At 40.8% G+C, this 26,121-nt stretch overlaps 43 non-coding genes across 43 annotated transcripts; all 43 read left to right on the top strand.

The window, feature by feature from the left end:
- The first annotated feature begins 1,006 nt into the window (after nucleotides 1-1,006).
- trnay-gua (transfer RNA tyrosine (anticodon GUA)) lies at nucleotides 1,007-1,094 on the top strand. The gene is given in 2 exon segments: nucleotides 1,007-1,043; nucleotides 1,059-1,094. It is a non-coding gene; the product is annotated as a tRNA-Tyr (tRNA).
- A 271-nt stretch (nucleotides 1,095-1,365) lies between these two features.
- Nucleotides 1,366-1,453, top strand: trnay-gua (transfer RNA tyrosine (anticodon GUA)). The gene is given in 2 exon segments: nucleotides 1,366-1,402; nucleotides 1,418-1,453. It is a non-coding gene; the product is annotated as a tRNA-Tyr (tRNA).
- Nucleotides 1,454-1,901: 448 nt separating this feature from the next.
- On the top strand, nucleotides 1,902-1,989 carry trnay-gua (transfer RNA tyrosine (anticodon GUA)). The gene is given in 2 exon segments: nucleotides 1,902-1,938; nucleotides 1,954-1,989. It is a non-coding gene; the product is annotated as a tRNA-Tyr (tRNA).
- Nucleotides 1,990-2,674: 685 nt separating this feature from the next.
- On the top strand, nucleotides 2,675-2,762 carry trnay-gua (transfer RNA tyrosine (anticodon GUA)). Its single transcript is given in 2 exon segments — nucleotides 2,675-2,711; nucleotides 2,727-2,762. It is a non-coding gene; the product is annotated as a tRNA-Tyr (tRNA).
- Nucleotides 2,763-3,148: 386 nt separating this feature from the next.
- Nucleotides 3,149-3,236, top strand: trnay-gua (transfer RNA tyrosine (anticodon GUA)). Its single transcript is given in 2 exon segments — nucleotides 3,149-3,185; nucleotides 3,201-3,236. It is a non-coding gene; the product is annotated as a tRNA-Tyr (tRNA).
- A 271-nt stretch (nucleotides 3,237-3,507) lies between these two features.
- trnay-gua (transfer RNA tyrosine (anticodon GUA)) lies at nucleotides 3,508-3,595 on the top strand. Its single transcript is given in 2 exon segments — nucleotides 3,508-3,544; nucleotides 3,560-3,595. It is a non-coding gene; the product is annotated as a tRNA-Tyr (tRNA).
- Nucleotides 3,596-5,165: 1,570 nt separating this feature from the next.
- Nucleotides 5,166-5,253, top strand: trnay-gua (transfer RNA tyrosine (anticodon GUA)). The gene is given in 2 exon segments: nucleotides 5,166-5,202; nucleotides 5,218-5,253. It is a non-coding gene; the product is annotated as a tRNA-Tyr (tRNA).
- Nucleotides 5,254-5,688: 435 nt separating this feature from the next.
- trnay-gua (transfer RNA tyrosine (anticodon GUA)) lies at nucleotides 5,689-5,776 on the top strand. The gene is given in 2 exon segments: nucleotides 5,689-5,725; nucleotides 5,741-5,776. It is a non-coding gene; the product is annotated as a tRNA-Tyr (tRNA).
- A 206-nt stretch (nucleotides 5,777-5,982) lies between these two features.
- On the top strand, nucleotides 5,983-6,070 carry trnay-gua (transfer RNA tyrosine (anticodon GUA)). The gene is given in 2 exon segments: nucleotides 5,983-6,019; nucleotides 6,035-6,070. It is a non-coding gene; the product is annotated as a tRNA-Tyr (tRNA).
- Nucleotides 6,071-6,409: 339 nt separating this feature from the next.
- On the top strand, nucleotides 6,410-6,497 carry trnay-gua (transfer RNA tyrosine (anticodon GUA)). Its single transcript is given in 2 exon segments — nucleotides 6,410-6,446; nucleotides 6,462-6,497. It is a non-coding gene; the product is annotated as a tRNA-Tyr (tRNA).
- A 387-nt stretch (nucleotides 6,498-6,884) lies between these two features.
- On the top strand, nucleotides 6,885-6,972 carry trnay-gua (transfer RNA tyrosine (anticodon GUA)). The gene is given in 2 exon segments: nucleotides 6,885-6,921; nucleotides 6,937-6,972. It is a non-coding gene; the product is annotated as a tRNA-Tyr (tRNA).
- A 386-nt stretch (nucleotides 6,973-7,358) lies between these two features.
- trnay-gua (transfer RNA tyrosine (anticodon GUA)) lies at nucleotides 7,359-7,446 on the top strand. The gene is given in 2 exon segments: nucleotides 7,359-7,395; nucleotides 7,411-7,446. It is a non-coding gene; the product is annotated as a tRNA-Tyr (tRNA).
- A 94-nt stretch (nucleotides 7,447-7,540) lies between these two features.
- Nucleotides 7,541-7,628, top strand: trnay-gua (transfer RNA tyrosine (anticodon GUA)). Its single transcript is given in 2 exon segments — nucleotides 7,541-7,577; nucleotides 7,593-7,628. It is a non-coding gene; the product is annotated as a tRNA-Tyr (tRNA).
- A 339-nt stretch (nucleotides 7,629-7,967) lies between these two features.
- Nucleotides 7,968-8,055, top strand: trnay-gua (transfer RNA tyrosine (anticodon GUA)). Its single transcript is given in 2 exon segments — nucleotides 7,968-8,004; nucleotides 8,020-8,055. It is a non-coding gene; the product is annotated as a tRNA-Tyr (tRNA).
- A 387-nt stretch (nucleotides 8,056-8,442) lies between these two features.
- Nucleotides 8,443-8,530, top strand: trnay-gua (transfer RNA tyrosine (anticodon GUA)). The gene is given in 2 exon segments: nucleotides 8,443-8,479; nucleotides 8,495-8,530. It is a non-coding gene; the product is annotated as a tRNA-Tyr (tRNA).
- Nucleotides 8,531-8,916: 386 nt separating this feature from the next.
- trnay-gua (transfer RNA tyrosine (anticodon GUA)) lies at nucleotides 8,917-9,004 on the top strand. The gene is given in 2 exon segments: nucleotides 8,917-8,953; nucleotides 8,969-9,004. It is a non-coding gene; the product is annotated as a tRNA-Tyr (tRNA).
- Nucleotides 9,005-9,275: 271 nt separating this feature from the next.
- Nucleotides 9,276-9,363, top strand: trnay-gua (transfer RNA tyrosine (anticodon GUA)). Its single transcript is given in 2 exon segments — nucleotides 9,276-9,312; nucleotides 9,328-9,363. It is a non-coding gene; the product is annotated as a tRNA-Tyr (tRNA).
- A 1,972-nt stretch (nucleotides 9,364-11,335) lies between these two features.
- Nucleotides 11,336-11,423, top strand: trnay-gua (transfer RNA tyrosine (anticodon GUA)). Its single transcript is given in 2 exon segments — nucleotides 11,336-11,372; nucleotides 11,388-11,423. It is a non-coding gene; the product is annotated as a tRNA-Tyr (tRNA).
- Nucleotides 11,424-11,858: 435 nt separating this feature from the next.
- Nucleotides 11,859-11,946, top strand: trnay-gua (transfer RNA tyrosine (anticodon GUA)). Its single transcript is given in 2 exon segments — nucleotides 11,859-11,895; nucleotides 11,911-11,946. It is a non-coding gene; the product is annotated as a tRNA-Tyr (tRNA).
- Nucleotides 11,947-12,152: 206 nt separating this feature from the next.
- trnay-gua (transfer RNA tyrosine (anticodon GUA)) lies at nucleotides 12,153-12,240 on the top strand. The gene is given in 2 exon segments: nucleotides 12,153-12,189; nucleotides 12,205-12,240. It is a non-coding gene; the product is annotated as a tRNA-Tyr (tRNA).
- Nucleotides 12,241-12,628: 388 nt separating this feature from the next.
- trnay-gua (transfer RNA tyrosine (anticodon GUA)) lies at nucleotides 12,629-12,716 on the top strand. The gene is given in 2 exon segments: nucleotides 12,629-12,665; nucleotides 12,681-12,716. It is a non-coding gene; the product is annotated as a tRNA-Tyr (tRNA).
- A 94-nt stretch (nucleotides 12,717-12,810) lies between these two features.
- trnay-gua (transfer RNA tyrosine (anticodon GUA)) lies at nucleotides 12,811-12,898 on the top strand. The gene is given in 2 exon segments: nucleotides 12,811-12,847; nucleotides 12,863-12,898. It is a non-coding gene; the product is annotated as a tRNA-Tyr (tRNA).
- Nucleotides 12,899-13,237: 339 nt separating this feature from the next.
- On the top strand, nucleotides 13,238-13,325 carry trnay-gua (transfer RNA tyrosine (anticodon GUA)). Its single transcript is given in 2 exon segments — nucleotides 13,238-13,274; nucleotides 13,290-13,325. It is a non-coding gene; the product is annotated as a tRNA-Tyr (tRNA).
- Nucleotides 13,326-13,708: 383 nt separating this feature from the next.
- Nucleotides 13,709-13,796, top strand: trnay-gua (transfer RNA tyrosine (anticodon GUA)). Its single transcript is given in 2 exon segments — nucleotides 13,709-13,745; nucleotides 13,761-13,796. It is a non-coding gene; the product is annotated as a tRNA-Tyr (tRNA).
- Nucleotides 13,797-14,182: 386 nt separating this feature from the next.
- Nucleotides 14,183-14,270, top strand: trnay-gua (transfer RNA tyrosine (anticodon GUA)). Its single transcript is given in 2 exon segments — nucleotides 14,183-14,219; nucleotides 14,235-14,270. It is a non-coding gene; the product is annotated as a tRNA-Tyr (tRNA).
- Nucleotides 14,271-14,541: 271 nt separating this feature from the next.
- On the top strand, nucleotides 14,542-14,629 carry trnay-gua (transfer RNA tyrosine (anticodon GUA)). Its single transcript is given in 2 exon segments — nucleotides 14,542-14,578; nucleotides 14,594-14,629. It is a non-coding gene; the product is annotated as a tRNA-Tyr (tRNA).
- Nucleotides 14,630-15,384: 755 nt separating this feature from the next.
- trnay-gua (transfer RNA tyrosine (anticodon GUA)) lies at nucleotides 15,385-15,472 on the top strand. The gene is given in 2 exon segments: nucleotides 15,385-15,421; nucleotides 15,437-15,472. It is a non-coding gene; the product is annotated as a tRNA-Tyr (tRNA).
- Nucleotides 15,473-15,566: 94 nt separating this feature from the next.
- trnay-gua (transfer RNA tyrosine (anticodon GUA)) lies at nucleotides 15,567-15,654 on the top strand. Its single transcript is given in 2 exon segments — nucleotides 15,567-15,603; nucleotides 15,619-15,654. It is a non-coding gene; the product is annotated as a tRNA-Tyr (tRNA).
- A 388-nt stretch (nucleotides 15,655-16,042) lies between these two features.
- Nucleotides 16,043-16,130, top strand: trnay-gua (transfer RNA tyrosine (anticodon GUA)). Its single transcript is given in 2 exon segments — nucleotides 16,043-16,079; nucleotides 16,095-16,130. It is a non-coding gene; the product is annotated as a tRNA-Tyr (tRNA).
- A 275-nt stretch (nucleotides 16,131-16,405) lies between these two features.
- On the top strand, nucleotides 16,406-16,493 carry trnay-gua (transfer RNA tyrosine (anticodon GUA)). Its single transcript is given in 2 exon segments — nucleotides 16,406-16,442; nucleotides 16,458-16,493. It is a non-coding gene; the product is annotated as a tRNA-Tyr (tRNA).
- A 339-nt stretch (nucleotides 16,494-16,832) lies between these two features.
- Nucleotides 16,833-16,920, top strand: trnay-gua (transfer RNA tyrosine (anticodon GUA)). Its single transcript is given in 2 exon segments — nucleotides 16,833-16,869; nucleotides 16,885-16,920. It is a non-coding gene; the product is annotated as a tRNA-Tyr (tRNA).
- Nucleotides 16,921-17,014: 94 nt separating this feature from the next.
- Nucleotides 17,015-17,102, top strand: trnay-gua (transfer RNA tyrosine (anticodon GUA)). The gene is given in 2 exon segments: nucleotides 17,015-17,051; nucleotides 17,067-17,102. It is a non-coding gene; the product is annotated as a tRNA-Tyr (tRNA).
- Nucleotides 17,103-17,357: 255 nt separating this feature from the next.
- trnay-gua (transfer RNA tyrosine (anticodon GUA)) lies at nucleotides 17,358-17,445 on the top strand. Its single transcript is given in 2 exon segments — nucleotides 17,358-17,394; nucleotides 17,410-17,445. It is a non-coding gene; the product is annotated as a tRNA-Tyr (tRNA).
- Nucleotides 17,446-17,768: 323 nt separating this feature from the next.
- Nucleotides 17,769-17,856, top strand: trnay-gua (transfer RNA tyrosine (anticodon GUA)). The gene is given in 2 exon segments: nucleotides 17,769-17,805; nucleotides 17,821-17,856. It is a non-coding gene; the product is annotated as a tRNA-Tyr (tRNA).
- Nucleotides 17,857-18,062: 206 nt separating this feature from the next.
- Nucleotides 18,063-18,150, top strand: trnay-gua (transfer RNA tyrosine (anticodon GUA)). The gene is given in 2 exon segments: nucleotides 18,063-18,099; nucleotides 18,115-18,150. It is a non-coding gene; the product is annotated as a tRNA-Tyr (tRNA).
- A 94-nt stretch (nucleotides 18,151-18,244) lies between these two features.
- trnay-gua (transfer RNA tyrosine (anticodon GUA)) lies at nucleotides 18,245-18,332 on the top strand. The gene is given in 2 exon segments: nucleotides 18,245-18,281; nucleotides 18,297-18,332. It is a non-coding gene; the product is annotated as a tRNA-Tyr (tRNA).
- Nucleotides 18,333-18,671: 339 nt separating this feature from the next.
- trnay-gua (transfer RNA tyrosine (anticodon GUA)) lies at nucleotides 18,672-18,759 on the top strand. The gene is given in 2 exon segments: nucleotides 18,672-18,708; nucleotides 18,724-18,759. It is a non-coding gene; the product is annotated as a tRNA-Tyr (tRNA).
- A 94-nt stretch (nucleotides 18,760-18,853) lies between these two features.
- trnay-gua (transfer RNA tyrosine (anticodon GUA)) lies at nucleotides 18,854-18,941 on the top strand. Its single transcript is given in 2 exon segments — nucleotides 18,854-18,890; nucleotides 18,906-18,941. It is a non-coding gene; the product is annotated as a tRNA-Tyr (tRNA).
- Nucleotides 18,942-19,196: 255 nt separating this feature from the next.
- trnay-gua (transfer RNA tyrosine (anticodon GUA)) lies at nucleotides 19,197-19,284 on the top strand. The gene is given in 2 exon segments: nucleotides 19,197-19,233; nucleotides 19,249-19,284. It is a non-coding gene; the product is annotated as a tRNA-Tyr (tRNA).
- A 323-nt stretch (nucleotides 19,285-19,607) lies between these two features.
- trnay-gua (transfer RNA tyrosine (anticodon GUA)) lies at nucleotides 19,608-19,695 on the top strand. The gene is given in 2 exon segments: nucleotides 19,608-19,644; nucleotides 19,660-19,695. It is a non-coding gene; the product is annotated as a tRNA-Tyr (tRNA).
- A 206-nt stretch (nucleotides 19,696-19,901) lies between these two features.
- Nucleotides 19,902-19,989, top strand: trnay-gua (transfer RNA tyrosine (anticodon GUA)). Its single transcript is given in 2 exon segments — nucleotides 19,902-19,938; nucleotides 19,954-19,989. It is a non-coding gene; the product is annotated as a tRNA-Tyr (tRNA).
- Nucleotides 19,990-20,510: 521 nt separating this feature from the next.
- Nucleotides 20,511-20,598, top strand: trnay-gua (transfer RNA tyrosine (anticodon GUA)). The gene is given in 2 exon segments: nucleotides 20,511-20,547; nucleotides 20,563-20,598. It is a non-coding gene; the product is annotated as a tRNA-Tyr (tRNA).
- A 2,896-nt stretch (nucleotides 20,599-23,494) lies between these two features.
- trnay-gua (transfer RNA tyrosine (anticodon GUA)) lies at nucleotides 23,495-23,582 on the top strand. The gene is given in 2 exon segments: nucleotides 23,495-23,531; nucleotides 23,547-23,582. It is a non-coding gene; the product is annotated as a tRNA-Tyr (tRNA).
- Nucleotides 23,583-26,121: the final 2,539 nt, after the last annotated feature.

Here is a 26,121-nt window from a genome sequence, read left to right as displayed (position 1 = left end):
CGGAGCAGTGTAGAAGGTCTCGGTTAAAATCCTTAGGTCGTTGGTTCAAATCCGGCTCGAAGGAGTTTTTGGAGAATTCCCAATCTTAATCAATAATACGAAATAAAAAGATTTGTGGTTAATTCATTCCTCAGATGTTCTTGAGAAGGCGAAGCAACCTTCGATAGCTCAGTTGGTAGAGCGGTGGACTGTAGAAGGTCTCAGCTGATATCTTTAGGTCGCTGGTTTGACTCCGGCTCGAAGGAGTTTTTGGAGAATTCCCAATCTTAATCAATAATAGGAAATAAAAAGATTTGTGGCTAATTCATTCCTCAGATGTTCTTGAGAAGACACAGCAAACTTCGATAGCTCAGTTGGTAGAGCGGAGGACTGTAGAAGGTCTCAGTTGAAATCCTTTGGTCGCTGTTTCAAATCCGGCTTGAAAGAGTTTTGGGAGAATTCCCAATCTTAATCACAAATAGGAAATAAAATTACATTTTTCCAACTCAACTAAATATACAAATTTAAAAATTTCACAGTTGCTTGTTAACGAGTTATACTTTGTTATCCCCATTCCTCAGATGTTCTTGATAATACACAGCCACCTTCGATAGCACAGTTGGTAGCGCGGAGGACTGTAGAAAGTCTCTGTTGAAATCCTCAGGTCGCTGGTTCAAATCTCTGAGGAGTTTTTTGGAGAATTCCCAATCTTAATCAATATTAAGAAATAAAAAGATTTGTGGCTAATTCATTCCTCAGATGTTCTTGAGAAGATACAGCAAACCTTCGATAGCTCAGTTGGTAGAGCGGAGAACTGTAGAAGGTCTCAGCTGAAACCCTTAGGTCGCTGTTTCGACTCCGTCTCGAAGGAGTTTTGGAGAATTCCCAATCTCAATCACAAATAGGAAATAAAAATACATTTCTCCAACTCATCTAAATATACAAATTTAAAAATTTCACAGTTGCTTGTTGACGAGTTATACTTTGTTATCCCCATTCCTCAGATGTTCTTGGTAATACACAGCAACCTTCGATAGCTCAGTTGGTAGAGCGGAGGACTGTAGAAGGTATTGGTTGAAATCCTAAGGTCGCTGGTTCAACTCCGGCTCGAAGGAGTTTTTGGAGAATTCCCAATCTTAATCAATAATATGAAATAAAAAGATTTGTGGCGAATTCATTCCTCAGATGTTCTTTAGGAGACACAGCAACCTTTGATAGCTTAGTTGGTAGTGCGGAGGACTGTCGAAGGTCTACGTTGAAATCCTAAGGATGCTGGTTCAAATCTCTGAGGAGTTTTTTGGAGAATTCCCAATCTTAATCAATAATAGGAAATAAAAAGATTTGTGGCTAATTCATTCCTCAGATGTTCTTTAGGAGACACAGCAACCTTCGATAGCTCAGTTGGTAGAGCGGAGGACTGTAGAAGGTCTCAGCTGATATCCTTAGGTCGCTGGTTCGACTCCGGCTCGAAGGAGTTTTTGGAGAATTCCCAAACTAAATCACATATAGGAAATAAAAATAAATCTCTCCAACTCATCTTAATATACAAATTTAAAAATTTCAGATGCTTGTTGACGAGTTATACTTTGTTATCCCCATTCCTCAGATGCTCTTGACAGTACACAGCAAACTTCGATAGCTCAATTGGCAGCGCGGAGGACTGTAGAAGGTCTTGGTTGAAATCCTTAGGTCGCTGGTTCAAATCCGGCTCGAAGGAGTTTTTGGAGAATTTCCAATCTTAATCAATAATAGGAAATAAAAATAAATTTCTCCAACTCAAGGTCTCTGTTGAAATCTTTAGGTCGCTGGTTCAAATCCGGCTCGAATGAAATTTGGGAGAATTCCCAATCTTAATCACAAATAGGAAATAAAAAGATTTGTGGCTAATTCATTCCTCAGATGTTCTTTAGGAAACACAGCAACCTTCGATAGCTCAGTTGGTAGAGCGGAGGACTGTAGAAGGTCTGTGTTGAAATCTTTAGGTCGCTGGTTCGACTCCGGCTCGAAGGAGTTTTTGGAAAATTACCAATCTTAATCAATAATAGGAAATAAAAAGATTTGTGGCGAATTCATTCCTCAGATGTTCTTTAGGAGACACAGCAACCTTCGATAGCTCAGTTGGTAGTGCGGAGGACTGTAGAAAGTCTCTGTTGAAATCCTTAGGATGCTGGTTCAAATCACTGAGGAGTTTTTTGGAGAATTCCCAATCTTAATCAATAATAGGAAATAAAAAGATTTGTGGCTAATTCATTCCTCAGATGTTCTTGAGAAGACTCAGCAACCTTGGGTAGAGCGGAGGACTGTAGAAGGTCTCGGTTAAAATCCTTAGGTCATTGATTCAAATCCGGCTCGAAGGAGTTTTTTAGGAATTCCCAATCTTAATCACAAATAGGAAGTAAAAATACATTTCTCCAACTCATCTAAATATACAAATTTAAAAATGTCAAAGTTGCTCATTGACGAGTTATACTTTGTTATCCCCATTCCTCAGATGTTCTTGAAAAGACTCAGCAACCTTGGGTAGCTCAGTTGGTTGAGCGGAGCAGTGTAGAAGGTCTCGGTTAAAATCCTTAGGTCGTTGGTTCAAATCCGGCTCGAAGGAGTTTTTGGAGAATTCCCAATCTTAATCAATAATATGAAATAAAAAGATTTGTGGTTAATTCATTCCTCAGATGTTCTTGAGAAGGCACAGCAACCTTCGATAGCTCAGTTGGTAGAGCGGAGGACTGTAGAAGGTCTCAGCTGATATCTTTAGGTCGCTGGTTCGACTCCGGCTCGAAGGAGTTTTTGGAGAATTCCCAATCTTAATCAATAATAGGAAATAAAAAGATTTGTGGCTAATTCATTCCTCAGATGTTCTTGAGAAGACACAGCAAACTTCGATAGCTCAGTTTGTAGAGCGGAGGACTGTAGAAGGTCTCAGTTGAAATCCTTTGGTCGCTGTTTCAAATCCGGCTTGAAAGAGTTTTGGGAGAATTCCCAATCTTAATCAATAATAGGAAATAAAAATAAATTTCTCCAACTCAAGGTCTCTGTTGAAATCTTTAGGTCGCTGGTTCAAATCCGGCTCGAATGAGTTTTGGGAGAATTCCCAATCTTAATCACAAATATGAAATAAAAAGATTTGTGGCTAATTCATTCCTCAAATGTTCTTTAGGAGACACAGCAACCTTCGATAGCTCAGTTGGTAGAGCGGAGGACTGTAGAAGGTCTCTGTTGAAATCCTTAGGTCGCTGGTTCGACTCCGGCTCGAAGGAGTTTTTGGAAAATTCCCAATCTTAATAAATAATAGGAAATAAAAAGATTTGTGGCGAATTCATTCCTCAGATGTTCTTTAGGAGACACAGCAACCTTCGATAGCTCAGTTGGTAGTGCGGAGGACTGTAGAAAGTCTCCGTTGAAATCCTTAGGATGCTGGTTCAAATCTCTGAGGAGTTTTTTGGAGAATTCCCAATCTTAATCAATAATAGGAAATAAAAAGATTTGTGGCTAATTCGTTCCTCAGATGTTCTTTAGTAGACACAGCAACCTTCGATAGCTCAGTTGGTAGAGCGGAGGACTGTAGAAGGTCTCAGCTGATATCCTTAGGTCGCTGGTTCAATTCCAGCTCGAAGAAATTTTTGGAGAATTCCCAAACTTAATCACATATAGGAAATAAAAATACATTTCTCAAACTCATCTAAATATACGAATTTAAAAATTTCACAGTTGCTTGTTGACGAGTTATACTTTGTTATCCCCATTCCTCAGATGTTCTTGACAGTACACAGCAACCTTTGATAGCTCAGTTGGTAGAGCGGAGGACTGTAGAAGGTATTGGTTGAAATCCTAAGGTTGCTGGTTCAACTCCGGCTCGAAGGAGTTTTTGGAGAATTCCCAATCTTAATCAATAATAGGAAATAAAAAGATTTGTGGCGAATTCATTCCTCAGATGTTCTTTAGGAGACACAGCAACCTTTGATAGCTCAGTTGGTAGTGCGGAGGACTGTCGAAGGTCTCCGTTGAAATCCTAAGGATGCTCGTTGAAATCCTAAGGATGCTGGTTCAAATCTCTGAGGAGTTTTTTGGAGAATTCCCAATCTTAATCAATAATAGGAAATAAAAAGATTTGTGGCTTATTCATTCCTCAGATGTTCTTTAGGAGACACAGCAACCTTCGATAGCTCAGTTGGTAGAGCGGAGGAATGTAGAAGGTCTCAGCTGATATCCTTAGGTCGCTGGTTGGACTCCGGCTCGAACGAGTTTTTGGAGAATTCCCAAACTAAATCACATATAGGAAATAAAAATAAATCTCTCCAACTCATCTGAATATACAAATTTAAAAATTTCAGATGCTTGTTGACGAGTTATACTTTGTTATCCCCATTCCTCAGATGTTCTTGACAGTACACAGCAACCTTTGATAGCTCAGTTGGTAGAGCGGAGGACTGTAGAAGGTATTGGTTGAAATCCTAAGGTTGCTGGTTCAACTCCGGCTCGAAGGAGTTTTTGGAGAATTCCCAATCTTAATCAATAATAGGAAATAAAAAGATTTGTGGCTAATTCATTCCTCAGATGTTCTTGAGAACAGACAGCAACCTTCGATAGCTCAGTTGGTAGAGCGGAGGACTGTAGAAGGTCTCTGTTGAAATCCTCAGGTCGCTGGTTCGACTCCGGATTGAAGGAGTTTTTTGGAGAATTCCCAATCTTAATCAATAATAGGAAATAAAAAGATTTGTGGCTAATTCATTCCTCAGATGTTCTTGAGAAGAGACAGCAGCCTTCGATAGCTCAGTTGGTAGAGCAGAGGACTGTAGAATATCTCAACTGATATCCTTAGATCGCTGGTTCAAATCTGGCTCTGAGGAGTGTTTGGAGAATTCCCAATCTTAATCACAAATAGGAAATAAAAATAAATTTCTCCAACTCATCTAAATATGCAAATTTAAAAATTTCACAGTTGCTTGTTGACGAGTTATACTTTGTTATCCCCATTCCTCAGATGTTCTTGATAATACACAGCAACCTTCGATAGCTTAGTTGGTAGAGCGGCGGACTGTAGAAGGTATTGGTTGAAATCCTTAAGTCGCTGGTTCAACTCCGGCTCGAAGGAGTTTTTGGAGAATTCCCAATCTTAATCAATAATATGAAATAAAAAGATTTGTGGCTAATTCATTCCTCAGATGTTCATGAGAAGACACAGCAAACCTTCGATAGCTCAGTTGGTAGAGCGAAGGACTGTAGAAGGTTTTGGTTGAAATCCTTAGGTCGCTGGTTCAAATCCGGCTCGAATGAGTTTTTGGAGAATTCCCAATCTTAATTTAATAATAGGAAATAAAAATAAATTTCTCCAACTCAAGGTCTCTGTTGAAATCTTTAGGTCGCTGGTTCAAATCCGGCTCGAATGAGTTTTGGGAGAATTCCCAATCTTAATCACAAATAAGAAATAAAAAGATTTGTGGCTAATTCATTCCTCAGATGTTCTTGAGAAGACATAGCAAACCTTCGATAGCTCAGTTGGTAGAGCGGAGGACTGTAGAAGGTCTCAGCTGGTTCGACTCCGGCTCGAATGAGTTTTTGGAGAATTCCCAAACTAAATCACATATAGGAAATAAAAATACATTTCTCCAACTCATCTGAATATACAAATTTAAAAATTTCACAGTTGCTTGTTGACGAGTTATACTTTGTTATCTCCATTCCTCAGATGTGCTTGACAGTACACAGCAACCTTCGATAGCTCAGTTGGTAGAGCGGAGGACTGTAGAAGGTCTTGGTTGAAATCCTTAGGTCGCTGGTTCAAATCCGGCTCGAATGAGTTTTTGGAGAATTCCCAATCTTAATTTAATAATAGGAAATAAAAATAAATTTCTCCAACTCAAGGTCTCTGTTGAAATCTTTAGGTCGCTGGTTCAAATCCGGCTCGAATGAGTTTTGGGAGAATTCCCAATCTTAATCACAAATAGGAAATAAAAAGATTTGTGGCTAATTCATTCCTCAGATGTTCTTTAGGAGACACAGCAACCTTCGATAGCTCAGTTGGTAGAGCGGAGGACTGTAGAAGGTCTCTGTTGAAATCCTTAGGTCGCCGTTTCGACTACGGCTCGAAGGAGTTTTTGAAGAATTCCCAATCTTAATCACAAATAGGAAATAAAAATACATTTCTCCAACTCATCTAAATAAACAAATTTAAAAATTTCACAGTTGCTTGTTGACGAGTTATACTTTGTTATCGCCATTCCTCAGATGTTCTTGATAATACACAGCAAACTTCGATAGCTCAGTTGGTAGAGCAGAGGACTGTAGAAGGTATTGGTTGAAATCCTTAGGTCGCTGGTTCAAATCCGGCTCTGAGGAGTTTTTTCGAGAATTCCCAATCTTAATCAATAATAGGAAATAAAAAGATTTGTGGCCAATTCATTCCTTAGATGTTCTTCAGGAGACACAGCAACCTTCGATAGCTCAGTTGGTAGAGCGGAGGACTGTAGAACGTCTTTGTTGAAATCCTTAGGTCGCTGGTTCGACTCCGGCTCGAAGGAGTTTTTTGGAGAATTCCCAATCTTAATCAATAATAGGAAATAAAAAGATTTGTGGCTAATTAATTCCTCAGATGTTCTTGAGAAGACACGGCAACCTTCGATAGCTCAGTTGGTAGAGCGGAGGACTGTAGAAGGTCTCAGCTGAAATCCTTTGGTCGCTCTTTCAAATCCGGCTTGAAAGAGTTTTGGGAGAATTCCCAATCTTAATCAATAATAGGAAATAAAAATAAATTTCTCCAACTCAAGGTCTCTGTTGAAATCTTTAGGTCGCTGGTTCAAATCCGGCTCGAATGAGTTTTGGGAGAATTCCCAATCTTAATCACAAATAGGAAATAAAAAGATTTGTGGCTAATTCATTCCTCAGATGTTCTTTAGGAGACACAGCAACCTTCGATAGCTCAGTTGGTAGAGCGGAGGACTGTAGAAGGTTTCTGTTGAAATCCTTAGGTCGCTGGTTCGACTCCGGCTCGAAGGAGTTTTTGGAAAATTCCCAATCTTAATCAATAATAGGAAATAAAAAGATTTGTGGCTAATTCATTCCTCAGATGTTCTTGAGAAGACACAGCAAACTTCGATAGCTCATTTGGTAGAGCGGAGTACTGTAGAAGGTCTCAGTTGAAATCCTTTGGTCGCTCTTTCAAATCCGGCTTGAAAGAGTTTTGGGAGAATTCCCAATCTTAATCAATAATAGGAAATAAAAATAAATTTCTCCAACTCAAGGTCTCTGTTGAAATCTTTAGGTCGCTGGTTCAAATCCGGCTCGAATGAGTTTTGGGAGAATTCCCAATCTTAATCACAAATAGGAAATAAAAAGATTTGTGGCTAATTCATTCCTCAGATGTTCTTTAGGAGACACAGCAACCTTCGATAGCTCAGTTGGTAGAGCGGAGGACTGTAGAAGGTTTCTGTTGAAATCCTTAGGTCGCTGGTTCGACTCCGGCTCGAAGGAGTTTTTTGGAGAATTCCCAATCTTAATCAATAACAGGAAATAAAAATATTTGTGGCTAATTCATTCCTCAGATGTTCTTGAGAAGACACAGCAACCTTCGATAGCTCAGTTGGTAGAGCGGAGGACTGTAAAAGGTCTCAGCTGATATCCTTAGGTCGCCGTTTCGACTACGGCTCGAAGGAGTTTTTGAAGAATTCCCAATCTTAATCACAAATAGGAAATAAAAATACATTTCTCCAACTCATCTAAATAAACAAATTTAAAAATTTCACAGTTGCTTGTTGACGAGTTATACTTTGTTATCGCCATTCCTCAGATGTTCTTGATAATACACAGCAAACTTCGATAGCTCAGTTGGTAGAGCAGAGGACTGTAGAAGGTATTGGTTGAAATCCTTAGGTCGCTGGTTCAAATCCGGCTCTGAGGAGTTTTTTCGAGAATTCCCAGTCTTAATCAATAATAGGAAATAAAAAGATTTGTGGCCAATTCATTCCTTAGATGTTCTTCAGGAGACACAGCAACCTTCGATAGCTCAGTTGGTAGAGCGGAGGACTGTAGAACGTCTTTGTTGAAATCCTTAGGTCGCTGGTTCGACTCCGGCTCGAAGGAGTTTTTTGGAGAATTCCCAATCTTAATCAATAATAGGAAATAAAAAGATTTGTGGCTAATTAATTCCTCAGATGTTCTTGAGAAGACACGGCAACCTTCGATAGCTCAGTTGGTAGAGCGGAGGACTGTAGAAGGTCTCAGCTGAAATCCTTTGGTCGCTCTTTCAAATCCGGCTTGAAAGAGATTTGGGAGAATTCCCAATCTTAATCAATAATAGGAAATAAAAATAAATTTCTCCAACTCAAGGTCTCTGTTGAAATCTTTAGGTCGCTGGTTCAAATCCGGCTCGAATGAGTTTTGGGAGAATTCCCAATCTTAATCACAAATAGGAAATAAAAAGATTTGTGGCTAATTCATTCCTCAGATGTTCTTTAGGAGACACAGCAACCTTCGATAGCTCAGTTGGTAGAGCGGAGGACTGTAGAAGGTTTCTGTTGAAATCCTTAGGTCGCTGGTTCGACTCCGGCTCGAAGGAGTTTTTGGAAAATTCCCAATCTTAATCAATAATAGGAAATAAAAAGATTTGTGGCTAATTCATTCCTCAGATGTTCTTGAGAAGACACAGCAAACTTCGATAGCTCATTTGGTAGAGCGGAGTACTGTAGAAGGTCTCAGTTGAAATCCTTTGGTCGCTCTTTCAAATCCGGCTTGAAAGAGTTTTGGGAGAATTCCCAATCTTAATCAATAATAGGAAATAAAAATAAATTTCTCCAACTCAAGGTCTCTGTTGAAATCTTTAGGTCGCTGGTTCAAATCCGGCTCGAATGAGTTTTGGGAGAATTCCCAATCTTAATCACAAATAGGAAATAAAAAGATTTGTGGCTAATTCATTCCTCAGATGTTCTTTAGGAGACACAGCAACCTTCGATAGCTCAGTTGGTAGAGCGGAGGACTGTAGAAGGTTTCTGTTGAAATCCTTAGGTCGCTGGCTCGACTCCGGCTCGAAGGAGTTTTTGGAAAATTCCCAATCTTAATCAATAATAGGAAATAAAAAGATTTGTGGCGAATTCATTCCTCAGATGTTCTTTAGGAGACACAGCTACCTTCGATAGCTCAGTTGGTAGTGCGGAGGACTGTAGAAAGTCTCCGTTGAAATCCTTAGGATGCTGGTTCAAATCTCTGAGGAGTTTTTTGGAGAATTCCCAATCTTAATCAATAATAGGAAATAAAAAGATTTGTGGCTAATTCGTTCCTCAGATGTTCTTTAGTAGACACAGCAACCTTCGATAGCTCAGTTGGTAGAGCGGAGGACTGTAGAAGGTCTCAGCTGATATCCTTAGGTCGCTGGTTCGACTCCGGCTCGAAGGAGTTTTTGGAGAATTCCCAAACTTAATCACATATAGGAAATAAAAATACATTTCTCAAACTCATCTAAATTTAAAAATTTCAGTTGCTTGTTGACGAGTTATACTTTGTTATCCCCATTCCTCAGATGTTCTTGACAGTACACAGCATCCCTTGATAGCTCAATTGGTAGAGCGGAGGACTGTAGAAGGTCTCAGCTGATATCCTTAGGTCGCTGGTTCAATTCCAGCTCGAAAATTTTTTTGGAGAATTCCCAAACTTAATCACATATAGGAAATAAAAATATATTTCTCAAACTCATCTAAATATACGAATTTAAAAATTTCACAGTTGCTTGTTGACGAGTTATACTTTGTTATCCCCATTCCTCAGATGTTCTTGACAGTACACAGCAACCTTTGATAGCTCAGTTGGTAGAGCGGAGGACTGTAGAAGGTATTGGTTGAAATCCTAAGGTCGCTGGTTCAACTCCGGCTCGAAGGAGTTTTTGGAGAATTCCCAATCTTAATCAATAATAGGAAATAAAAAGATTTGTGGCGAATTCATTCCTCAGATGTTCTTTAGGAGACACAGCAACCTTCGATAGCTCAGTTGGTAGAACGGAGGACTGTAGAAGGTATTGGTTGAAATCCTAAGGTCGCTGGTTCAACTCCGGCTTGAAGGAGTTTTTTAGAGAATTCCCAATCTTAATCAATAATAGGAAATAAAAAGATTTGTGGCTAATTCATTCCTCAGATGTTCTTGAGAAGAGACAGCAACCTTCGATAGCTCAGTTGGTAGAGCGGAGGACTGTAGAAGGTCTCTGTTGAAATCCTCAGGTCGCTGGTTCGACTCCGGATTGAAGGAGTTTTTTGGAGAATTCCCAATCTTAATCAATAATAGGAAATAAAAAGATTTGTGGCTAATTCATTCCTCAGATGTTCTTGAGAAGAGACAGCAGCCTTCGATAGCTCAGTTGGTAGAGCAGAGGACTGTAGAATATCTCAACTGATATCCTTAGATCGCTGGTTCAAATCTGGCTCTGAGGAGTGTTTGGAGAATTCCCAATCTTAATCACAAATAGGAAATAAAAATAAATTTCTCCAACTCATCTAAATATGCAAATTTAAAAATTTCACAGTTGCTTGTTGACAAGTTATACTTTGTTATCCCCATTCCTCAGATGTTCTTGATAATACACAGCAACCTTCGATAGCTTAGTTGGTAGAGCGGCGGACTGTAGAAGGTATTGGTTGAAATCCTTAAGTCGCTGGTTCAACTCCGGCTCGAAGGAGTTTTTGGAGAATTCCCAATCTTAATCAATAATATGAAATAAAAAGATTTGTGGCTAATTCATTCCTCAGATGTTCTTGAGAAGAGACAGCAACCTTCGATAGCTCAGTTGGTAGAGCGGAGGACTGTAGAAGGTCTCTGTTGAAATCCTCAGGTCGCTGGTTCGACTCCGGATTGAAGGAGTTTTTTGGAGAATTCCCAATCTTAATCAATAATAGGAAATAAAAAGATTTGTGGCTAATTCATTCCTCAGATGTTCTTGAGAAGAGACAGCAGCCTTCGATAGCTCAGTTGGTAGAGCAGAGGACTGTAGAATATCTCAACTGATATCCTTAGATCGCTGGTTCAAATCTGGCTCTGAGGAGTGTTTGGAGAATTCCCAATCTTAATCACAAATAGGAAATAAAAATAAATTTCTCCAACTCATCTAAATATGCAAATTTAAAAATTTCACAGTTGCTTGTTGACAAGTTATACTTTGTTATCCCCATTCCTCAGATGTTCTTGATAATACACAGCAACCTTCGATAGCTTAGTTGGTAGAGCGGCGGACTGTAGAAGGTATTGGTTGAAATCCTTAAGTCGCTGGTTCAACTCCGGCTCGAAGGAGTTTTTGGAGAATTCCCAATCTTAATCAATAATATGAAATAAAAAGATTTGTGGCTAATTCATTCCTCAGATGTTCATGAGAAGACACAGCAAACCTTCGATAGCTCAGTTGGTAGAGCGAAGGACTGTAGAAGGTTTTGGTTGAAATCCTTAGGTCGCTGGTTCAAATCCGGCTCGAATGAGTTTTTGGAGAATTCCCAATCTTAATTTAATAATAGGAAATAAAAATAAATTTCTCCAACTCAAGGTCTCTGTTGAAATCTTTAGGTCGCTGGTTCAAATCCGGCTCGAATGAGTTTTGGGAGAATTCCCAATCTTAATCACAAATAAGAAATAAAAAGATTTGTGGCTAATTCATTCCTCAGATGTTCTTGAGAAGACATAGCAAACCTTCGATAGCTCAGTTGGTAGAGCGGAGGACTGTAGAAGGTCTCAGCTGGTTCGACTCCGGCTCGAATGAGTTTTTGGAGAATTCCCAAACTAAATCACATATAGGAAATAAAAATACATTTCTCCAACTCATCTGAATATACAAATTTAAAAATTTCACAGTTGCTTGTTGACGAGTTATACTTTGTTATCTCCATTCCTCAGATGTGCTTGACAGTACACAGCAACCTTCGATAGCTCAGTTGGTAGAGCGGAGGACTGTAGAAGGTCTTGGTTGAAATCCTTAGGTCGCTGGTTCAAATCCGGCTCGAATGAGTTTTTGGAGAATTCCCAATCTTAATTTAATAATAGGAAATAAAAATAAATTTCTCCAACTCAAGGTCTCTGTTGAAATCTTTAGGTCGCTGGTTCAAATCCGGCTCGAATGAGTTTTGGGAGAATTCCCAATCTTAATCACAAATAGGAAATAAAAAGATTTGTGGCTAATTCATTCCTCAGATGTTCTTTAGGAGACACAGCAACCTTCGATAGCTCAGTTGGTAGAGCGGAGGACTGTAGAAGGTCTCTGTTGAAATCCTTAGGTCGCTGGTTCGACTCCGGCTCGAAGGAGTTTTTTGGAGAATTCCCAATCTTAATCAGTAATAGGAAATAAAAAGATTTGTGGCTAATTCATTCCTAAGATGTTCTTGAGAAGACACAGCAAACCTTCGATAGCTCAGTTGGTAGAGCGAAGGACTGTAGAAGGTCTTGGTTGAAATCCTTAGGTCGCTGGTTCAAATCGGCTCGAATGAGTTTTTGGAGAATTCCCAATCTTAATTTAATAATAGGAAATAAAAATCAATTTCTCCAACTCAAGGTCTCTGTTGAAATCTTTAGGTCGCTGGTTCAAATCCGGCTCGAATGAGTTTTGGGAGAATTCCCAATCTTAATCACAAATAGGAAATAAAAAGATTTGTGGCTAATTCATTCCTCAGATGTTCTTTAGGAGACACAGCAACCTTCGATAGCTCAGTTGGTAGAGCGGAGGACTGTAGAAGGTCTCTGTTGAAATCCTTAGGTCGCTGGTTCGACTCCGGCTCGAAGGAGTTTTTTGGAGAATTCCCAATCTTAATCAATAACAGGAAATAAAAATATTTGTGGCTAATTCATTCCTCAGATGTTCTTGAGAAGACACAGCAACCTTCGATAGCTCAGTTGGTAGAGCGGAGGACTGTAAAAGGTCTCAGCTGATATCCTTAGGTCGCCGTTTCGACTACGGCTCGAAGGAGTTTTTGAAGAATTCCCAATCTTAATCACAAATAGGAAATAAAAATACATTTCTCCAACTCATCTAAATAAACAAATTTAAAAATTTCACAGTTGCTTGTTGACGAGTTATACTTTGTTATCGCCATTCCTCAGATGTTCTTGATAATACACAGCAAACTTCGATAGCTCAGTTGGTAGAGCAGAGGACTGTAGAAGGTATTGGTTGAAATCCTTAGGTCGCTGGTTCAAATCCGGCTCTGAGGAGTTTTTTCGAGAATTCCCAATCTTAATCAATAATAGGAAATAAAAAGATTTGTGGCCAATTCATTCCTTAGATGTTCTTCAGGAGACACAGCAACCTTCGATAGCTCAGTTGGTAGAGCGGAGGACTGTAGAACGTCTTTGTTGAAATCCTTAGGTCGCTGGTTCGACTCCGGCTCGAAGGAGTTTTTTGGAGAATTCCCAATCTTAATAATAGGAAATAAAAAGATTTGTGGCTAATTAATTCCTCAGATGTTCTTGAGAAGACACGGCAACCTTCGATAGCTCAGTTGGTAGAGCGGAGGACTGTAGAAGGTCTCAGCTGAAATCCTTTGGTCGCTCTTTCAAATCCGGCTTGAAAGAGTTTTGGGAGAATTCCCAATCTTAATCAATAATAGGAAATAAAAATAAATTTCTCCAACTCAAGGTCTCTGTTGAAATCTTTAGGTCGCTGGTTCAAATCCGGCTCGAATGAGTTTTGGGAGAATTCCCAATCTTAATCACAAATAGGAAATAAAAAGATTTGTGGCTAATTCATTCCTCAGATGTTCTTTAGGAGACACAGCAACCTTCGATAGCTCAGTTGGTAGAGCGGAGGACTGTAGAAGGTTTCTGTTGAAATCCTTAGGTCGCTGGTTCGACTCCGGCTCGAAGGAGTTTTTGGAAAATTCCCAATCTTAATCAATAATAGGAAATAAAAAGATTTGTGGCTAATTCATTCCTCAGATGTTCTTGAGAAGACACAGCAAACTTCGATAGCTCATTTGGTAGAGCGGAGTACTGTAGAAGGTCTCAGTTGAAATCCTTTGGTCGCTCTTTCAAATCCGGCTTGAAAGAGTTTTGGGAGAATTCCCAATCTTAATCAATAATAGGAAATAAAAATAAATTTCTCCAACTCAAGGTCTCTGTTGAAATCTTTAGGTCGCTGGTTCAAATCCGGCTCGAATGAGTTTTGGGAGAATTCCCAATCTTAATCACAAATAGGAAATAAAAAGATTTGTGGCTAATTCATTCCTCAGATGTTCTTTAGGAGACACAGCAACCTTCGATAGCTCAGTTGGTAGAGCGGAGGACTGTAGAAGGTTTCTGTTGAAATCCTTAGGTCGCTGGTTCGACTCCGGCTCGAAGGAGTTTTTGGAAAATTCCCAATCTTAATCAATAATAGGAAATAAAAAGATTTGTGGCGAATTCATTCCTCAGATGTTCTTTAGGAGACACAGCTACCTTCGATAGCTCAGTTGGTAGTGCGGAGGACTGTAGAAAGTCTCCGTTGAAATCCTTAGGATGCTGGTTCAAATCTCTGAGGAGTTTTTTGGAGAATTCCCAATCTTAATCAATAATAGGAAATAAAAAGATTTGTGGCTAATTCGTTCCTCAGATGTTCTTTAGTAGACACAGCAACCTTCGATAGCTCAGTTGGTAGAGCGGAGGACTGTAGAAGGTCTCAGCTGATATCCTTAGGTCGCTGGTTCGACTCCGGCTCGAAGGAGTTTTTGGAGAATTCCCAAACTTAATCACATATAGGAAATAAAAATACATTTCTCAAACTCATCTAAATTTAAAAATTTCAGTTGCTTGTTGACGAGTTATACTTTGTTATCCCCATTCCTCAGATGTTCTTGACAGTACACAGCATCCCTTGATAGCTCAGTTGGTAGAGCGGAGGACTGTAGAAGGTCTCAGCTGATATCCTTAGGTCGCTGGTTCAATTCCAGCTCGAAGAAATTTTTGGAGAATTCCCAAACTTAATCACATATAGGAAATAAAAATACATTTCTCAAACTCATCTAAATATACGAATTTAAAAATTTCACAGTTGCTTGTTGACGAGTTATACTTTGTTATCCCCATTCCTCAGATGTTCTTGACAGTACACAGCAACCTTTGATAGCTCAGTTGGTAGAGCGGAGGACTGTAGAAGGTATTGGTTGAAATCCTAAGGTCGCTGGTTCAACTCCGGCTCGAAGGAGTTTTTGGAGAATTCCCAATCTTAATCAATAATAGGAAATAAAAAGATTTGTGGCGAATTCATTCCTCAGATGTTCTTTAGGAGACACAGCAACCTTCGATAGCTCAGTTGGTAGAACGGAGGACTGTAGAAGGTATTGGTTGAAATCCTAAGGTCGCTGGTTCAACTCCGGCTTGAAGGAGTTTTTTAGAGAATTCCCAATCTTAATCAATAATAGGAAATAAAAAGATTTGTGGCTAATTCATTCCTCAGATGTTCTTGAGAAGAGACAGCAACCTTCGATAGCTCAGTTGGTAGAGCGGAGGACTGTAGAAGGTCTCTGTTGAAATCCTTAGGTCGCTGGTTCGACTCCGGATTGAAGGAGTTTTTTGGAGAATTCCCAATCTTAATCAATAATAGGAAATAAAAAGATTTGTGGCTAATTCATTCCTCAGATGTTCTTTAGGAGACAAGGCAACCTTCGATAGCTCAGTTGGTAGAGCGGAGGACTGTAGAAGGTCTCTGTTGAAATCCTTAGGTCGCTGGTTCGACTCCGGCTCGAAGGAGTTTTTTGGAGAATTCCCAATCTTAATCAGTAATAGGAAATAAAAAGATTTGTGGCTAATTCATTCCTAAGATGTTCTTGAGAAGACACAGCAAACCTTCGATAGCTCAGTTGGTAGAGCGAAGGACTGTAGAAGGTCTTGGTTGAAATCCTTAGGTCGCTGGTTCAAATCGGCTTGAATGAGTTTTTGGAGAATTCCCAATCTTAATTTAATAATAGGAAATAAAAATCAATTTCTCCAACTCAAGGTCTCTGTTGAAATCTTTAGGTCGCTGGTTCAAATCCGGCTCGAATGAGTTTTGGGAGAATTCCCAATCTTAATCACAAATAGGAAATAAAAAGATTTGTGGCTAATTCATTCCTTAGATGTTCTTTAGGAGAAACAGCAACCTTCGATAGCTCAGTTGGTAGAGCGGAGGACTGTAGAAGGTTTCTGTTGAAATCCTTAGGTCGCTGGTTCGACTCCGGCTCGAAGGAGTTTTTGGAAAATTCCCAATCTTAATCAATATTAGGAAATAAAAAGATTTGTGGCTAATTCATTCCTCAGATGTTCTTGATAATACACAGCAAACTTCGATAGCTCAGTTGGTAGAGCAGAGGACTGTAGAAGGTATTGGTTGAAATCCTTAGGTCGCTGGTTTGACTCCGGCTCGATGGAGTTTTTTGGAGAATTCCCAATCTTAATCAATAACAGGAAATAAAAATATTTGTGGCTAATTCATTCCTCAGATGTTCTTGAGAAGACACAGCAACCTTCGATAGCTCAGTTGGTAGAGCGGAGGACTGTAAAAGGTCTCAGCTGATATCCTTAGGTCGCCGTTTCGACTACGGCTCGAAGGAGTTTTTGAAGAATTCCCAATCTTAATCACAAATAGGAAATAAAAATACATTTCTCCAACTCATCTAAATAAACAAATTTAAAAATTTCACAGTTGCTTGTTGACGAGTTATACTTTGTTATCGCCATTCCTCAGATGTTCTTGATAATACACAGCAAACTTCGATAGCTCAGTTGGTAGAGCAGAGGACTGTAGAAGGTATTGGTTGAAATCCTTAGGTCGCTGGTTCAAATCCGGCTCTGAGGAGTTTTTTCGAGAATTCCCAATCTTAATCAATAATAGGAAATAAAAAGATTTGTGGCCAATTCATTCCTTAGATGTTCTTTAGGAGACACAGCAACCTTCGATAGCTCAGTTGGTAGAGCGGAGGACTGTAGAACGTCTCTGTTGAAATCCTTAGGTCGCTGGTTCGACTCCGGCTCGAAGGAGTTTTTTGGAGAATTCTGAATCTTAATCAATAATAGGAAATAAAAAGATTTGTGGCTAATTAATTCCTCAGATGTTCTTGAGAAGACACGGCAACCTTCGATAGCTCAGTTGGTAGAGCGGAGGACTGTAGAAGGTCTCAGCTGAAATCCTTAGGTCGCTGTTTCGACTCCGGCTCGAAGGAGTTTTGGAGAATTCCCAATCTTAATCACAAATAGGAAATAAAAATACATAAATTTGGAGAATTCCCAATCTTAATTTAATAATAGGAAATAAAAATAAATTTCTCCAACTCAAGGTCTCTTTTAAAATCTTTAGGTCGCTGGTTCAAATCCGGCTCGAATGAGTTTTGGGAGAATTCCCAATCTTAATCACAAATAGGAAATAAAAAGATTTGTGGCTAATTCATTCCTCAGATGTTCTTTAGGAGACACAGCAACCTTCGATAGCTCAGTTGGTAGAGCGGAGGACTGTAGAAGGTCTCTGTTGAAATCCTTAGGTCGCTGGTTCGACTCCGGCTCGAAGGAGTTTTTTGGAGAATTCCCAATCTTAATCAATAATAGGAAATAAAAAGATTTGTGGCTAATTCATTCCTAAGATGTTCTTGAGAAGACACAGCAAACCTTCGATAGCTCAGTTGGTAGAGCGGAGGACTGTAGAAGGTCTCAGCTGGTTCGACTCCGGCTGGAATGAGTTTTTGGAGAATTCCCAAACTAAATCACATATAGGAAATAAAAATACATTTCTCCAACTCATCTGAATATACAAATTTAAAAATTTCACAGTTGCTTGTTGACGAGTTATACTTTGTTATCTCCATTCCTCAGATGTGCTTGACAGTACACAGCAACCTTCGATAGCTCAGTTGGTAGAGCGAAGGACTGTAGAAGGTCTTGGTTGAAATCCTTAGGTCGCTGGTTCAAATCCGGCTTGAATGAGTTTTTGGAGAATTCCCAATCTTAATTTAATAATAGGAAATAAAAATAAATTTCTCCAACTCAAGGTCTCTGTTGAAATCTTTAGGTCGCTGGTTCAAATCCGGCTCGAATGAGTTTTGGGAGAATTCCCAATCTTAATCACAAATAGGAAATAAAAAGATTTGTGGCTAATTCATTCCTCAGATGTTCTTTAGGAGACACAGCAACCTTCGATAGCTCAGTTGGTAGAGCGGAGGACTGTAGAAGGTCTCTGTTGAAATCCTTAGGTCGCTGGTTCGACTCCGGCTCGAAGGAGTTTTTTGGAGAATTCCCAATCTTAATCAATAACAGGAAATAAAAATATTTGTGGCTAATTCATTCCTCAGATGTTCTTGAGAAGACACAGCAACCTTCGATAGCTCAGTTGGTAGAGCGGAGGACTGTAAAAGGTCTCAGCTGATATCCTTAGGTCGCCGTTTCGACTACGGCTCGAAGGAGTTTTTGAAGAATTCCCAATCTTAATCACAAATAGGAAATAAAAATACATTTCTCCAACTCATCTAAATAAACAAATTTAAAAATTTCACAGTTGCTTGTTGACGAGTTATACTTTGTTATCGCCATTCCTCAGATGTTCTTGATAATACACAGCAAACTTCGATAGCTCAGTTGGTAGAGCAGAGGACTGTAGAAGGTATTGGTTGAAATCCTTAGGTCGCTGGTTCAAATCCGGCTCTGAGGAGTTTTTTCGAGAATTCCCAATCTTAATCAATAATAGGAAATAAAAAGATTTGTGGCCAATTCATTCCTTAGATGTTCTTTAGGAGACACAGCAACCTTCGATAGCTCAGTTGGTAGAGCGGAGGACTGTAGAACGTCTCTGTTGAAATCCTTAGGTCGCTGGTTCGACTCCGGCTCGAAGGAGTTTTTTGGAGAATTCTGAATCTTAATCAATAATAGGAAATAAAAAGATTTGTGGCTAATTAATTCCTCAGATGTTCTTGAGAAGACACGGCAACCTTCGATAGCTCAGTTGGTAGAGCGGAGGACTGTAGAAGGTCTCAGCTGAAATCCTTAGGTCGCTGTTTCGACTCCGGCTCGAAGGAGTTTTGGAGAATTCCCAATCTTAATCACAAATAGGAAATAAAAATACATAAATTTGGAGAATTCCCAATCTTAATTTAATAATAGGAAATAAAAATAAATTTCTCCAACTCAAGGTCTCTGTTGAAATCTTTAGGTCGCTGGTTCAAATCCGGCTCGAATGAGTTTTGGGAGAATTCCCAATCTTAATCACAAATAGGAAATAAAAAGATTTGTGGCTAATTCATTCCTCAGATGTTCTTTAGGAGACACAGCAACCTTCGATAGCTCAGTTGGTAGAGCGGAGGACTGTAGAAGGTCTCTGTTGAAATCCTTAGGTCGCTGGTTCAACTCCGGCTCGAAGGAGTTTTTTGGAGAATTCCCAATCTTAATCAATAATAGGAAATAAAAAGATTTGTGGCTAATTCATTCCTAAGATGTTCTTGAGAAGACACAGCAAACCTTCGATAGCTCAGTTGGTAGAGCGGAGGACTGTAGAAGGTCTCAGCTGGTTCGACTCCGGCTGGAATGAGTTTTTGGAGAATTCCCAAACTAAATCACATATAGGAAATAAAAATACATTTCTCCAACTCATCTGAATATACAAATTTAAAAATTTCACAGTTGCTTGTTGACGAGTTATACTTTGTTATCTCCATTCCTCAGATGTGCTTGACAGTACACAGCAACCTTCGATAGCTCAGTTGGTAGAGCGAAGGACTGTAGAAGGTCTTGGTTGAAATCCTTAGGTCGCTGGTTCAAATCCGGCTTGAATGAGTTTTTGGAGAATTCCCAATCTTAATTTAATAATAGGAAATAAAAATAAATTTCTCCAACTCAAGGTCTCTGTTGAAATCTTTAGGTCGCTGGTTCAAATCCGGCTCGAATGAGTTTTGGGAGAATTCCCAATCTTAATCACAAATAGGAAATAAAAAGATTTGTGGCTAATTCATTCCTCAGATGTTCTTTAGGAGACACAGCAACCTTCGATAGCTCAGTTGGTAGAGCGGAGGACTGTAGAAGGTCTCTGTTGAAATCCTTAGGTCGCTGGTTCGACTCCGGCTCGAAGGAGTTTTTTGGAGAATTCCCAATCTTAATCAATAACAGGAAATAAAAATATTTGTGGCTAATTCATTCCTCAGATGTTCTTGAGAAGACACAGCAACCTTCGATAGCTCAGTTGGTAGAGCGGAGGACTGTAAAAGGTCTCAGCTGATATCCTTAGGTCGCCGTTTTGACTACGGCTTGAAGGAGTTTTTGAAGAATTCCCAATCTTAATCACAAATAGGAAATAAAAATACATTTCTCCAACTCATCTAAATAAACAAATTTAAAAATTTCACAGTTGCTTGTTGACGAGTTATACTTTGTTATCGCCATTCCTCAGATGTTCTTGATAATACACAGCAAACTTCGATAGCTCAGTTGGTAGAGCAGAGGACTGTAGAAGGTATTGGTTGAAATCCTTAGGTCGCTGGTTCAAATCCGGCTCTGAGGAGTTTTTTCGAGAATTCCCAATCTTAATCAATAATAGGAAATAAAAAGATTTGTGGCCAATTCATTCCTTAGATGTTCTTTAGGAGACACAGCAACCTTCGATAGCTCAGTTGGTAGAGCGGAGGACTGTAGAACGTCTCTGTTGAAATCCTTAGGTCGCTGGTTCGACTCCGGCTCGAAGGAGTTTTTTGGAGAATTCCCAATCTTAATCAATAATAGGAAATAAAAAGATTTGTGGCTAATTAATTCCTCAGATGTTCTTGAGAAGACACGGCAACCTTCGATAGCTCAGTTGGTAGAGCGGAGGACTGTAGAAGGTTTTGGTTGAAATCCTTAAGTCGCTGTTTCAACTCCGGCTCAAAGGAGTTTTTGGAGAATTCTTAATCTTAATCTCAAATAGGAAATAAAAAGATTTGTGGCTAATTCATTTCTTAGATGTTCTTGAGAAGACACAGCAACCTTTGATAGCTCAGTTGGTAGAGCGGAGGACTGTAGAAGGTCTCAGCTGAAATCCTTAGGTCGCTGTTTCGACTCCGGCTTGAAGGAGTTTTTGGAGAATTCCCAATCTTAATCACAAATAGGAAATAAAAATACGATTCTCCAACTCATCTAAATATACAAATTTAAAAATTTCACAGTTGCTTGTTGACGAGTTATACTTTGTTATCTCCATTCCTCATATGTTCTTGATAATACACAGCAACCTTCGATAGCTCAGTTGGTAGAGCGGAGGACTGTAGAAGGTGTTGGTTGAAATCCTTAGGTCGCTGCTTCAAATCCTCTGAGGAATTTTTTGGAGAATTCCCAATCTTAATCATTAATAGGAAATAAAAAGATTTGTGGCGAATTCATTCCTCAGATGTTCTTTAGGAGACACAGCAACCTTCGATAGCTCAGTTGGTAGTGCGGAGGACTGTCGAAGGTCTCCGTTGAAATCCTTAGGATGCTGGTTCAAATCTCTGAGGAGTTTTTTGGAGAATTCCCAATCTTAATCATTAATAGGAAATAAAAAGATTTGTGGCTAATTCATTCCTCAGTTGTTCTTTAGGAGACACAGCAACCTTCGATAGCTCATTTGGTAGAGCGGAGGACTGTAGAAGGTCTTGGTTGAAATCCTTAGGTCGCTGGTTCCACTCCGGCAAGAAGGAGTTTTTGGAGAATTACCAATCTTAATCACAAAATAGGAAATAAAAAGATTTGTGGCTAATTCATTCCTCAGATGTTCTTTAGGAGTCACAGCAACCTTCGATAGTTCAGTTGGTAGTGCGGAGGACTGTAGAACGTCTCTGTTGAAATCCTTAGTTCACTGGTTCAAATCTCTGAGGAGTTTTTTGGAGAATTCCCAATCATAATCAATAATAGGAAATAAAAAGATTTGTGGCTAATTCATTCCTCAGATGTTCTTGAGAAGACACAGCAACCTTCCATAGCTCAGTTGGTAGAGTGGAGGACTGTCGAAGGTCTCAGCTGAAATCCTTAGGTCGCTGGTTCAAATCCGTCTCGAAAGAGTTTTTGGAAAATTCCCAATCTTAATCTCAAATAGGAAATAAAAATACATTTCTCTAAATCAAAGTCTCTGTTGAAATCCTTAGGTCGCTTGTTCAAATCTGTTTCGAATGAGTTTTTGGAGAATTCCCAATCTTAATCAATAATAGAAAATAAAAAGATTTGTGGCTAATTCATTCCTCAGATGTTCTTGAGAAGACACAGCAACCTTCGATAGCTCAGTTGGTAGAGCGGAGGACTGTAGAAGGTCTTGGTTGAAATCCTCAGGTCGCTAGTTCTACTCCGGCTCGAAGGAGTTTTTTTTTTGGAGAATTCCCAATCTTAATCACAAATAGGAAATAAAAATAAATTTCTCCAACTCAGGGTTTCTGTTGAATTCCTTGGGTCGCTGGTTAAAATCCGGCTCGAAGGAGTTTTTGGAGAATTCCCAATCTTTATCAATAATAGGAAATAAAAAGATTTGTGGCTAATTCATCCCTCAGATGTTCTTGAGAAGACACAGTAACCTTCAATAGCTCAGTTGGTAGAGCGGAGGACTGTAGAAGGTCTCCGTTGAAATCCTTAGGTCGCTAGTTCAACTCCGTCTCGTAGGAGTTTTTGGAAAATTCCAAATCTTAATCAATAATAGGAAATAAAAAGATTTGTGGCTAATTTATTCCTCAGATGTTCTTGAGAAGACACAGCCACCTTTAAAAGCTCAGTTGGTAGAGCAGAGGACTGTAGAAGGTTTTGGTTGAAATCCTTAGGTCGCTGGTTCAACTCCGGCTCGAAGGAGTTTTTGGAGAATTCCCAATCTTAATCACAAATAGGAAATTAAAATACATTTCTCCAACTCATCTAAATATACAAATTAAAAAATTTCACAGTTGCTCGTTGACGAGTTATACTTTGTTATCCCCATTCCTCAGATCTTCTTCTGAGGAGTTTTTTGGAGAATTCCCAAATGTTCTTGAGAAGACACAGCAACCTTCGATAGCTCAGTTGGTAGAGCGGAGGACTGTAGAAGGTCTTGGTTGAAATCCTTAGGTCGCTGGTTCAACTCCGGCTCGAATGAGTTTTTGGAGAATTACCAATCTTAATCAAAACTAGGAAAGAAAAAAAATTGTGGCTAATTCATTCCTCAGATGTTCTTGAGAAGACACAGCAACCTTCGATAGCTCAGTTGGTAGAGTGGAGGTCTGTAGAAGGTCTTGGTTGAAATCCTTAGGTCGCTGGTTCAAATCTGGCTCGAATGAGTTTTTGGAGAATTCCCAATCTTAATCACACATAGGAAATAAAAATACATTTCTCCAAGTCATCTAAACATACAAATATAAAAATTTCACAGTTGCAAGTTGACGAGTTATACTTTGTTATCCCCATTCCTCAGATGTTCTTGAGAAAACGCAGCAACCTTCGATAGTTCTGTTGGTAGAGCGGAGGACTGGAGAAGGTTTTGGTTGAAATCCTTAGGTCGCTGGTTCAACTCCGGCTCAAAGGAGTTTTTGGAGAATTACCAATCTTAATCACAAATAGGAAATAAAAAGATTTGTGGCTAATTCATTCCTCAGATGTTCTTGAGAAGAGACAGCAACCTTCGATAGCTCAGTTGGTAGAGCGGAGGACTGTAGAAGGTATAGGTTGAAATCCTTAGGTCGCTGGTTTGACTCCGGCTTGAAGGAGTTTTTGGAGAATTCCCAATCTTAATCACAAATAGGAAATAAAAATACATTTCTCCAACTCATCTAAATATACAAATTTAAAAATGTCACAGTTGGTAGTTGACGAGTTATACTTTGTTATCCATTCCTCAGATGTTCTTGAGAAAGCACAGCAACCTTCGGTAGCTCAGTTGGTAGAGTGGAGGACTGTGGAAGGTATCGGCTGAAATCCTTAGGTCGCTGGTTCAAATCTGGCTACAAAAAGTTTTGGGAGAAATTGCAATCTTAATCAATAATAGGAAATAAATTTTTTTGTTAAATTTAAAAAACTGTAAATATTGTTTCTTGCAGTGTCTCTGTGGCGCAATAGGTCATTACATTTGGCTTTTAATCTAAAGGTTGGTGGTTCGAGCCCACCCTGGGAAGATGTATAGTTTTTCAGAATTTCCCTGTGAATTTGATTGTTTTTTTGCCGCTACATGCAGTGTCTCTGTGGTGCAATAGTTAAGTGCATTTTGCTGTTAACCGAAAGGTTGACGGTTCAACCCCTCTCAGGGACGTGGTACAGTTTTTCAAAATATCCCTTTGAATTTGAACGATTGTTGACTTGTGTTGAAATTCAAAAACTTACTCTGTGGCGCAATTGGTCAGCGGATTCAGCGGTTACCAAAAAGTTCAGCTGTCAAACTCCGGGCCGTCGAGCGCCGGAGTACTGCAGGTTTTGGATGTTTCCCTTCTCCAACACAGTTGATATATGATCAGCTCATCAGCAAGCTCTGCATAAGCCTGATAACGATCGTGCTGATTGAAGTCAGCTTGTGTTGGAAGAGGGAAACCTCCAAAACCTGCAGGAATGCGGCCCTCGAGGACCGGAGTTTGACACCTATGGTATAGAGGATGGTTGAGACATTCACGCCGTTTTTTTCCTCGCTACATTGCAAGGGAAAATATCCGCTGCGATCTAGGAAGCAGATTGTGTCTGAGTTTCGGTAGATGCTGGTGTGGTGGATCTGGCATGCATGAAAATCTCCACCAAAGAGGAGAGCCGTCGACCCCTGCCAGGACAGAGCAAGCGCAACACCTCAGGGCCCCCCAGGCCGCGGCAGCGCCAAAGGACGACCCCTGGGCCCCGCCAGGGCCACCGGCCGGAGAGCAAACCCAGGAGCAGGAGTGCCCCCCACCCCAACACGGCCCGCGCCCCCGACCCAACGCAGCAGGACGGGGCACTGCAGGCCCACCAGGCACCCCACCGATCCACCCGCCACCCAAGCATGTTACTGAGTGTATGTGGTGCATTAAAAAAAATAGATAGGGCGGGGGGGGTTGGGGACACGGACAGGGGACCGCAGCACTGCTCTATACCGCGGTCCCCAACCGATGGCACACCCACAAGCCCCCCCCCACCCCCCAGTTGTGTGGTGCATTAAAATTGGAGGGGAGTTGTAGGGTGAAGACGGTGTTTCCACCTTACCCCACCCCCCAAAGTGTGTTATGTGCCCTATATGTCTATAAAAGTGTATTGTGCAAACCTAGTGTAGTGAGTTAAGAGGAGCAACCAGCGGGGCCCTCCCCAACCGGGCGGGGGCAGGAGGCGCACCCGCCCACCAAGCCCCCACCCACCCCACCGGGACCTCGGCGGGCATATGGGACAAGCCCGGCGGGGCGATAGGGCTCGCCCCCCGGATACTGGGTCCCGCCCGAGGTGCCAGGACGCCCACCAGAGCGGGGCGGGCACGACATCAAACCCCAGCCACCCCCGCTGGCCCCTGGAGCACCGAGACCCGGGCCATGGATGGAGCCCCCGGCCCAGGGGAGGGGAAGGAAGGCGTACCGGGGAGGGGGAAGGGAGGGGGGAAGGAGATGACAAGAAGGGCAGGGGGCAGCGGCAGGGCCGCAGAGAGAGGGGGAGAGGAGGAGGAAGGGTGACGAGGGAGAAGAGACAGGGAGGCGGAGGACGGGCGGGGAGAGGCGAGGAGGGAGAGGCAGCAAGGGGGAGGAAGGGGGAGGGGAGAGGGAACCACCGGGCACCCCGGCGGCCCACAGGCCCCGAACCGCGTCGCCGGGCACAGAGCGACGGACCGCGCCGGAACGGCGCCGCCCCAGACGCCAGGGAAAGCCCCGCAACACAGCACCCCCCAAGAGACCCAGGGAACGGCCAAGACGCAGCCGCCACCCAGCAGCCAACAGAGGGGCAGACCCGCCCACGCCCAGCCAGGGGGGACAGCACCCACAGAATGAACCCACTGGCATGCCGTGAATCCGAATATCAACCCCTGGTGCCCATCGGAGGCGAATCCGCTCGATCCCGCTGGCAGCAGCCGGGTTCCTGACTATAAAAACACAAACATTAGTTACAAATTGCCAAATACAGAAACATCAATGCAAGTTATCACGCTGCTGTGGCTCTTGCTAACAGACAGAATTAAGTAACCAGGTTTAGGTTATAAAATTCTATATACGTAGACCATGTTTCTTTAAATTTTGACATTTGGTTTTTATTTGAGGCAGATATTTTTTCCATTAAAATGTGATTTATGAGGAGGTTAGACCATTTTGTTGC

Source organism: Leptonotus elevatus, chromosome 1, assembly GCF_054856555.1.
Source record: "Leptonotus elevatus isolate MCC_2025b chromosome 1, RoL_Lele_1.0, whole genome shotgun sequence".
Classification (NCBI taxonomy): domain Eukaryota; kingdom Metazoa; phylum Chordata; class Actinopteri; order Syngnathiformes; family Syngnathidae; genus Leptonotus; species Leptonotus elevatus.
Note: the sequence above shows the minus strand (reverse complement) of the source record. Positions and strands in the feature narration are given on the sequence as shown.